This window comes from Terrapene carolina, unplaced genomic scaffold, assembly GCF_002925995.2.
Source record: "Terrapene carolina triunguis isolate 2854851 unplaced genomic scaffold, T_m_triunguis-2.0 Scaffold740, whole genome shotgun sequence".
Taxonomy (NCBI): Eukaryota; Metazoa; Chordata; order Testudines; family Emydidae; genus Terrapene; species Terrapene triunguis.
Genome location: NW_020665091.1, coordinates 167,196 through 177,966, shown reverse-complemented (window position 1 = coordinate 177,966; position 10,771 = coordinate 167,196). Strand labels below are relative to the sequence as shown.

Below are 10,771 nucleotides of genomic sequence, written 5' to 3'. Positions count from 1 at the left end.
ATGTTTCTTGTGGCCTTTGCTATGTGGGAGTTAAGTGTCTGTGAGGAATGCAGGAGCACTCGTACTGATCCACTGAGCAGGCTGGCCTGTTACATTGCTCCTGTTCATGTTTATGCCATTACTGGCTTTAACAGCCATTTCACTGCAGTACAAATCCCAATGTTCATCTCAGTTCACTAACTCCATCTCTGGAATTTCTATCCCATAACCCACCAGAAATGAGTGAGCAGTCAGTGAGCTTTGTGGACCTCAGATTTCATACTCCTGCAGAGCAGAAGAGAAAACGAAGACCAAAGCATGCCAGGGTCACAGGTACTGTATATTTATAATCTCCTGAATCTATGTCTAACATTATTCTTTTAGCCCTACTCAAATCTCCTTCTTGAACTTTATCCTACAAACCCTAACATTATATAGCAAGAATCTGTGTTAGAGATTTTTCTCAAATGTCAGTAAAACTATGTTGTTAGTTTTGTGCCAGTCTGTGTGATGTGAAGGTACCCCCAGAAATGAATAGTTTTCCAGATATGGGAAGGAGGTGGCTTTGTGCCTACAAAGCCCCAGAATGCAGCAATTTGATTATGAAGTAATAAACCCTTCTGTCACTGGGTGGTACTCGCCTTTTAAGAGGGAAGAGGCTAGTGTACCTGTGATTGGTTGGCTGACCCCCAGGTGGGCTATCAGAGAAGGCATCTGGGTGGATTGCTCTGTGAGCAAATATTTACCGTTTTGAGTGCCCTGTTCGGGTTTTCCAGAACTTCCGGTGCCCTGAAGCCTCACCATGGAATCTTTCTGCCGGTCGGCAAAGCTTTGGAGCCATCACTCATGAGAAAGGTCTCTTGGACCTGAGGATAACCACTGACACGGTTCCAGACTTAGCTACATATATGACCCTCCCTCCTGCTCTTCCTTGTGGGCACCTACCTGAGATTTTAGACTTTCCAGCTGTCACTCGCCCTCAGACTGGGAGTTTATGCTTGCAGTCCCTCTGCACCTGACTGCAATTTCCCAGCAGATCTGATCAGGGACCACCGCCGGCAGTTAACTCTTTCTCCAAGGGCTATAAGAGTGTATTCCAGTTACCAACCAATCTTCACAAAGCAAACTGCATTTATTCTTAGGACAAAAGCATTAAAGAGAAAACATATTAAAAAACAATAAAATGACCTGTATGCATGCTAAAAGCTTACCTGAGGTCACCCTGAGCTCCAACACCAGGCTCTGGTAGATGTCAATTTTCAGACCTCCACAACTGGGTTTGCCCATTTGCTCCCAAGTTCATGTCAGCATTTAAGGTCAGAAATCATACCCCAATTGTATAGTACAACTGTTTCTTTATACTGCTCTGGCCTTTGATTTTCAGTTTCCAAGAACAGGTAAACCCCAGTCAATGGCCCACTCCCCCGGGTGTAGCTTCAAAAAGGTGTTTTTATTGTTGTTGTTGTGGCATAACCAGCATTGTGGAATTTGCATGAACCCCTCCCCAGAGATTCCCCAGGAAATCTACTTAACACTTATTAAGTCCAAAAGTCCATACCTGTCTGGCACATTTCATTATAGTCATTTGGACTCCTTATACTTGCCAGGTCTCCCATCTACAACCATAATGCTGCACAAGCTCTGCGTACTATATATAGGGGGCTTTGGGGAATATGATACAAAAAAGGAAGCTGAGTTCTCTTAGATGATTCAACCTGAATCTCTTGGCTATTCTCCAGAACAGCTTCTAGATAGGCCAGAGTTCTAGTTGCTGCAAGCTAAGGCATCAGTTTACTGGTGCCCTGCAAGGTTTCTTGTAATAACTGTCTTATTTGCAAGCCTCATAAGAAACAGAAATATTTTTAAAATGGTTTATATATAGTTTACAGATAGCAGAAAATAAGAAACTAATATTGAACTCACCATCTCACTATATGCTTTCTGTTCATCTGCATAATCTGTTACAGCCCGCATTGGGTCAAATCCTGATATCCTTACACAATTTCACTCAGTTCTTACTAGGCCACTACTGCAGGGAACATTTTTTACAGGGCCAGATTCTAATTCCTTTCCTTATGGGGAGTAATATCTTACCCCACAGAATAAGGTGCGACTCAACATGAGTAAGGATCGCAGAATCTGGTCCTCAGAGAATTCAGGCCCTTTCCCTGTTCATCACTTATCTGAGAACAGGCTTAAATTAAAAAAAAAAAAGTTTTCTATTTGAAATCATTCAGTATGTGGTTTATGTTCCAGTCTTTGAGTTGGTTGTTAACTTAATTTGCAGTGGCTACTGCTTCAAGAATTCACTGTTCATACTTCACTATTTGAGCTATATGAGTTGTCACCTAAGTCACATGGTATTGTTTTTGCTTCCTAATTAGATGACTCTGATAAAGGTCAAATTGGAAATCTGGCACAAATTTTGAACAGTGTGTATAATTAACCAGTGGAACAGATGACAAAGGAATGTGATAATTCTCCACCATTTGGAGTCTTTAAATGAAGATTGACTCTCTTTCTATAAGATATGACCTAGTTCAGCCATAACTTATTGGTTTTAGAAACAGGAATTACTGTCAAGTATCAGAGGGGTAGCCATGTTAGTCTGGATCTGTAAAAGCAGCAAAGAGTCCTGTGGCACCGTATAGACTAACAGACGTATTACAGCATGAGCTTTTGTGGGTGAATACCCACTTCGTCGTATGCATTACTGTGTGTGGTTCTATGGCCTGTGTTTTATTATGCAGGAACTCAGACCTGATGATCATAACGTTGCCTTCTAGCCTTAACATCTATGAACTTATATTCCCGCCTACCGTAATGACAATTTCATAGAGCTGTCTTTCCATCCTTTCCATCCTTCCATCCATTCCAGATGTCTTTCCTTTCCTATCAGAAATCAGTGAGCAGGAAATGGCCTACTCTGATCTGGAGTTTCACACTCTTTCAAAGCAGAAGAGGCAGCAAAATATTATGCATTATGAGCTGCTGGCTCCTTACTTTCTTTTATCAAAGTGTTCATAGCAAAACATCCTCCTCCTGCTGTAGCTACTGTCCATGGCCTCATATTGCAGAAACAATAAAATTAGAATTTTGTCTACTGTGGCAGGAAATGGCACATTTCTTGCTTAGGTCCACATTGGGCCAGGGCCTGGGCAGAAATTGGGATGTGACAGCTCTGGCCTTCACCAGGAGCAACTGTTTTCTCCAAGTTGTCTCAATTCATGCCAGATTTATTGAGCACACATTCAATAGTTATTATTATTGGATTGGTTTAGCTCCAGTGCTGGGTTCTGGCTTTGGTAGACTGGTGTGGCTGAGAGCTCTGATCTGATCCCAGAGTCTCAGGACAGGGGCACATTCTAGCCATGTTTTCTTTCATTTTCTCTCTCTTATTTCTGTTAGAATTTCCTCCATCTTCACCATGGCTACTTACAGTGATTCTGGGGCTCCTCTGTCTGGCTTTGCTAGTAACGGCAAGGGTTTGGGTTGCCATGGGTAAGTATTTGCCAAGACGGCAACAAAACATTATCTGAACCATTACAACTTTTAGAAGGGTTTTGAATTCTGTGTGTAAATGCATGTGTAAGACACTATCATAGTTTGCATTACTTTGTGAAAAACAACTTTCATTTGGTATTCAGAGCCTGTTGCCCTCCGAGCTGTGATTTGAATGTTACCTGTAAAACATGTGAGAAGCTGAGATACTTTTAAGGTTGTGTCTACACAACATTTTGGAGCAAGCAGGAGCAAGCCTTCAAGCCCAGGTCAACAGACTCAGGCTAGTGGGGCTTCCACTAATGCTCTACAAATCGCTGTACAGACAGCACTTTGAAGTTACGTTTTGTGGTGCAGCTCCAGCTCTGAAGCCTAGGGAGAGGGGTGGTCCTAAGAGTCCTTCTGAGTGAACACTTGAGTTGATTTGAGACTTAAACTATCTACAGTTTAAATGTGGTGAGAAATGGCATCATGACTAGGACTGGGTGAATTTTTGTCAGTGAATATTTTATTAGCCAAAAAATGCATTATTCAGGGCACTGAAACTATTCGTGAATTCAGGTAGAATTCAATGAATACTTTTGGCCAAAAAATTGATTTTTTATTTAAGAAAGAGAAATGGTTTGTTTCAGTGATTTCAGAATAAAAAGCTTGAAAACTACTTCAAAACAAAACTCTAGGAAGAACTGAAAAAAATGCTTTGTATTGAAAAACAACCCTAAAAGGAAATGAAAAGACCCCCTCTCCCTTTTTGTTGATTTTTTTTTCCATTTCATTTTGGCTGCCTATAGATCTGAAATTAATTTTGTTGTTTTTGGGTTTTGTTCCAGGAGAAAAACTGGAAAATATCAGTTCAGGTTCAAAATTAACCAATTTTTGTTCCAGATTTTTCATCTGCAAACCAAAACATTAATTATTCATTCAGCTCTAATCATGATACAGAGCTGTTTGGCTCCACATTTCTTGCTTCTTAATGGTTTTGTGGTCTTTCAAGTTTGCTCAGTTTACCAGTCCAAAAGGGAATGGGGCCCGATTTTGTTCTTATTTACATCAGTGTTAATTATGAGAATGATGAGGCCAGGAAGTTAAAAAAATAAAGGACATTTTGACAAAAACATCTTTGGCACATATTCTGTTAATCAGATTTTAAGACCATAGAGACTGTTTTGTAAATAGCAAAGCAGTGTTACCAATTCCTTAATTACTTTAACATCAAAATAAAACTGAAAACTCCACATTGTATAAATCTCATAAGAACATAAGAACGGCCACACTGGCTCAGACCAAAGGTCCATTTAGCCCAGTATCCTGTCTTCCAACAGTGGTCAATGTCACGTGCCCCAGAGGGAATGAACAGAACAGGTAATCATCAAGTGATCCATCCTCTGTCGCCCATTCCCAGCTTCTGGCAAACAGATTAGGGACACCATCCCTACCTATCTTGGCTAATAACCACTGTTGGACCTATCCTCCATGAATTTATCTAGTTCTTTTTTGAACCCTGTTATAGTCTTGGCCTTCACAATATCCTCTGGCAGAGTTCTGCAGGTTGACTGTGTTGTGTGAAGAAATACTTCCTTTTATTTGTTCTAAACCTGCTGCCTAAACCTAGTTCTTGTGTTATGAGAAGGAGTAAATAACACTTCCTTATTTACTTTCTCCACACCTGTCATGATTTTACAGACCTCTATCATATCCCTCCTTAGTCGTTTCTTTTCCAAGCTGAAAAATCCCAATTTTATTAATCTCTCCTCGCACAAAAGCTTTTCCATACCCCTAAACATTTTTGTTGCCCTTTTCTATACCTTTTCCAATTCCAATATATCTTTTTTGAGATGGGGCGATCACATCTGCATGCAGTATTCAAGATGTGGGCGTACCATGGATTTATACAGAGGCAACATGATATTTTCTGTCTTATTATCTATTCCTTTCTTAATGATTCCCAACATTCTGTTCACTTTTTTGACTGCCGCTGCACATTGAGTGGGTGTTTTCAGAGAACTCTCCACAATGACTCTAAGATCTCTCTCTTGAGTGGTAACAGCTATTTTAGATCCTATCATTGTATATGTATAGTTGGGATTATTGGTCCCCCCGTGTGCTAATCCACAGAGGATATGAGTTGTTACAGCCCATGGCTACTGACATTTCTGTCTTGGGGTATGTCTATGCTATGAAGACTGTACCAGAATAGCTACACTGCTGTAGCTATGTCAGCATAACCCCAAAGTGTAGACATGACCTACTCCAATGGAAGGAGTTTTACCATTGGAATAGGAACACCATCTCTCCAAATGGTGGTACCTACATAGCATTCTTTCATTTACATAGCTGTGTCTGTGCTGCGGGTTAGGTCGGCATAGCTATGTCAGTTAGGCATGTTTTTTTTCACACTCCTAACCGATGTAGCTCTGTTGACCTATCTTTCTAGTATAGACCAAGCATTTACCTGAAGTTATATCAGCTCATGCTTTTAGCTCTGGAGGTCTCCAGTTCAATTTCCAGTGTGTAAGCTATGAGGGCAACTGTCACAATTCTTATTGGCATCCTGAGAATGCAAAAAGCAAATGATTTATACAAGTGTATTTAATTTTGTTTTAACTCATTTCTTGTGTTAAGGATTTGAGTTCACCAGGCTTCCCATCAAGTGAGAAGGAAAAATGAGAATACTCTGAAAAACTTTCTGTCTTTGGTTATGTCTATGCTATGGAGACTATACCAGAACAGCTACATTGCTTTAGCTATGCTGGCATAACCCAAAAGTATAGATGTGATCTACTCTGATGGAAGGAGTTTTTCCATTGGAATAGGAACACTACCTCCCCAAATGATGGTAGCTACATAGCTTTCTTCGATTTACATAGCTGTATATGTGCTGGGGGTTAGCTTGTCATAACTACATCATTTAGTGGAATGTTTTTTTCACACCCCTGACTACTGTAGCTATGTTGAGCTATCTTTCAAATGTAGACCAAGCCTTTAACTCAAGTTGTAGGAGCTTGTGCTTTTTAGCTCAGAAGGTCTCCAGTTCAATCCCCAATGTGTATGCCATGACGACAACTGTCACAATTGCTGTTAGCATCCTTAGACTGCAAAAGGAAACCAATTTATAAAAGTGTATTTAATTTTGTTATAATTGTTTTATTGTTTTACGGATTTAAGTTCTCCAGGCTTCACATCAAGTGAGAAGACAGAATGAGGAACTTATCCAGAAACATGCTATTCTGAAAAACTTCACCGAACTGCAGGAAATCTTGAAAAACTGCATGCAGCAAAGAGATGATCTCCAAGCCAATAACATAGAACTCTCAAATGTTGTGAATAGGGAAGGTATCGATCAGAGCTCACTCATCTGTTATATCCTTTATGGTAATATTGTTGCTTAATCAGAATCCAGTTCTCCTTGTCCTTATTAACAACAAAAGGTACTTCTGTCCCTCTGCACAAAATGTACAAGGACCTCATCTAAGTATTAATTACATGGAAAGCCACAAACAAATCTTAGCAAAAATGTGGTGTCCGTAATAGTGGACATGATCAATGATCCCTGGCTCACTAGCTTCAAAGTAGAGAAACCTGGGTAGCTCCTTCCCAACTTACATCTCTCAATGGTACAAGGGAAAGACACTGATAAACAGAGGGATTTTGACAAATGCAAGAGACAAATAGGCTGCTGCACAGAGAGACCCTCATTCCCTCCCAGAGCGCTGACACTGCGTTAGCTTGGATATCAGGTTTTCATCCTAGTCAACATCATCATTGCTGTCACTTTGAAAACCAGGCCATGATGGTGATGACTCATCTGCAGCAGAAGCAAGTTGTTTAGAAAGGCATCTCACTGTTGCTACCTCCTGCACAATTGCTTTTTTTGAGGAGGACAATGCTGTGCTCTGCTGGTTGTTCCTACGTGAGGATTTCTCCCTCTCTCCTTTAGTGCTCTCATTACCTTTCTTGTTCATTGTGATCTGAATGGAGCTGGATGGGAAACAGATTTCCTGTCCCATGAGCACTTTTGAGAATTCAAAATTTTCCCATTTCATGTTGGGATAAAACCGAGACCTTTCAAAGTTTTCCGTGAAAAAACAGAGAAACCCTTGAGTAGTCAATAGCCTGGAGTTGAGGGGACTCATGCGGGATGAGGGAGAATCAGGGTTAAGTCCCTGCTCTGCCTGATTCAGAAAAGAGCCTTGACCCAAGTATCCCATACACCAGGTTATTTTGGGGGCACCCACATCAGCTTCATCCTAGCTGGCAAGACAAACACTACATTTCCAGGGAGAAATATACACACTAGCTAGTACATGGTGACATTCAGTATCACACTGCGTCGCACCCATCAATAGAGAAATATGACGAGTCTATATTGCTCTCTTTTTCAAGGAGATAAATGCAGCTCTTGCCCTGAGGGCTGGATACAGCATAGAAGGAAGTGTTACCATTTTACACATGAAAGGAGCTCCTGGCAGAAGAGTCGAGAATACTGCTCGTCTCACAGCTCCAGACTGCTGAGGATAGAGAACAAGGAAGAACTGGTAGGGAATTTACCCTTTGCCTTATTTTCCTGTATTTTCCAAACTACACCTGCCCAATACTCATCTGCTGGAGAAGTGGGATATGGGTATAAAATGAAAAATAACACTGGTAGGGTAAAGTGACCCTCTAAACTGCTTGCGTTGTACTCAGAGCTGTGTCCCCAAGAGACACTGGGCAGATTTTGGGCACCAGAGAAGGAGTGAATCCAAATTTTATCACTGACTTCAGGACTGATTAAAGGGAGTGTGATGTCCTAGCCTAGGGATTAGTGCTCTGCATAGCACTAGGAAAGCACAGAGTCCATTCCTAGGGTCTGAGTCTCCTCTCACTCCATCGTGAATCAGGACTTCCTCCACTGAATTCAATGAAATGAAACCCATCTGAGAATAAAACCAAGCTTTGTCTCTCTTTAACAGAGGCTGGAAATGCTGTTGGGTTAGTGTCTGTGCTGCTTGGGAAGAGAACTCCTCATCTCTCTCATTAGTGATACCCCTGGCTGACTTGTTCTCCAGGGTATCCTCTCAGTTCTTCTCAGCCAGGACAGTAGCTGTGATGCTTCCCTGGAGGGACAGTTGCAGATCAAATTGGGCAAAAATCTCATAAAATCTATGGTTAACTAATTTTGGAAAAAATAGGGTGTGATTGGCCAATGTATGGGCATTACGAAACACTGGTCCTGTTTGGGACACATCAATCTCATTCTCATCCCTGGTATCCATATACCTACCAATGGGGATTGATGTAAATGATTTAGTCTTGTTCCCAAACAGGATTTCATAAACAGACTGGCGTGTTTTCACTGGATTGGACTATTCTGTACGGGAGCTGCTACAAGCTGGATGTGGGAGGATGGCACAGCTCATTCCACTGACCTGTAAGTCTCTGGCAGATCTAGAAGTTGTTCACTTGTGTTATACATCCTTGTGTATTTCTTACAGAATTTGCAGACTGGCACTGCTACTGAACATATAGAATTATTATGTATTTTTTACTTTTACAAATTCTCACAGGAAGGAGTGGTGCTATTTGGATTGTTTAAATTTAAAGGAATAAACATAATAAAACAATTGAATAACATTAACAGTGGTAGGTGTAACTCTGTCAGAGCTACATACGAATATAGACATTCACAAATATTCTAAACTGGGATATTTCAAAGCTGAAACACTGACTAAGGGCGATGCCACCATTACACTTAATGAGAAAAAGAAGAGAATACCCTCCTACCCCTGAACATTAAATTGTACAACTGCAGTAAATAGAAAACAAGAGGCCATCTCAGCTAAATTAACAATCTCACACCAAAAATATTCCAAATCGCAAAGAAATGCTTTTTATAGTTCATCTTGCAGGACATGTTATTCTGAGAAGTGAAATTAATAGGTAAGACAAGTTAACTCCAATATTTAGGCAGCCAAATGCAATGAGACTGTTCGTGATTTAAAAAAAATGGCATGGCTGAGTGTTAAATGTAGCTTTCCACCCCAGGTTCCAAGTAAAGAAGAACCAGCCTGGAGAGTCCTGTGTACTTTTGAATGCAGGAGAAGCCTCCTCCTATAATTGTGCACAACAATATCGCTGTATTTGTGTGAAGAGAGCTGCTTAGCTGAAGCCTGAGGATCACAGCATCCGAGACACATATCCTGGGATGCTTCAAAGAGAAAGAGAAATCACAACCCCTTCAATTTGCTGTGTTACCATTCAGACTGAGGGCTGCAGTTTCAGGTGATAAAACACACAGCAGACTGTCAGGAAGCAGGGCAGAGACCCCAAACTGGAATCTTCTCCAGCCAACCAGAGCACTCCCACCATACTGAATGACTGTCATTCACATCTGGGTGATAAGAGTTGATTTCAGAGATTTCATTACTGCAAATATTAATAAATACTTTGTAAAAAATATAGAGTGTTGTTTGTGCACTGGGTGTTTTACAGAAAAATACAATTTGCCCCAAAGAGCTTACTGTGTAAATTCAAACAAAATACAATCAATGAGGCTCATACAGAGACAAAAGAGGAATGGGAGAGGAAGAGAATCACCGTCTTGGTGACTGGGGATTGAGCTGTGGGTGTCTAGAGCTAAAAGCCTGAGTCAGAGAAATAACTCCCCAGCTGGCAGCTGTAACACTCACATGCTCTGTGGGTTGGGCACACAGGGGTATGTGTCACTCACACTGAACAGTGGGTTACAAATTTTCCCTGAAGAGAGAAAGCTGGTCTCATGTGTCTCAGGCTCACAGCAGTTTGAATCCCAGATCAGCTTCCATTTTATAGCAACTGCAATCTTGGTTATGGCCATGGATTGAACTGGAGGCCTCCAGAGCTAACACTCCAGGCAGAGTGACAGTGCCAAATTTAAGCACTTCATTTGTTTACCTCAAATGGTAAATCACGCCAGGATGACACTGAGTTCCTTTGGTCTGTCCTACTTGTAAGAATACTGATCAGATGTTTCTGATGCTTTGATACTGTATTGGGTGCAACGAAGCCTTATTTTTAGGCTGTTAAGCATGTTTGAAACAATTGTATAAAATAATATATGGACTTTAGACTTAATATCGGAATTTAAGGTGAAATTAGTGTCTGGTGGTCTCGCATATTAATTTCAAATATTATTAATAATTCCAACAAGAAGGTAATCAATGTATTAAGTTCTTCATCCTGCCAAGCAGAAAAATTGCTCCCGTGAAACCACAAAATACAATTGTTTCAAACATGCCTAACATCCTAAAAATAAGGCCTCGTTGCAGCCAAT

The 10,771-nt window shown here is 40.8% G+C and overlaps 1 pseudogene; it reads left to right on the top strand.

Moving 5' to 3' along the window:
* The first annotated feature begins 218 nt into the window (after window positions 1-218).
* Window positions 219-9,622, top strand: LOC112112743 (annotated as a pseudogene).
* Window positions 9,623-10,771: the final 1,149 nt, after the last annotated feature.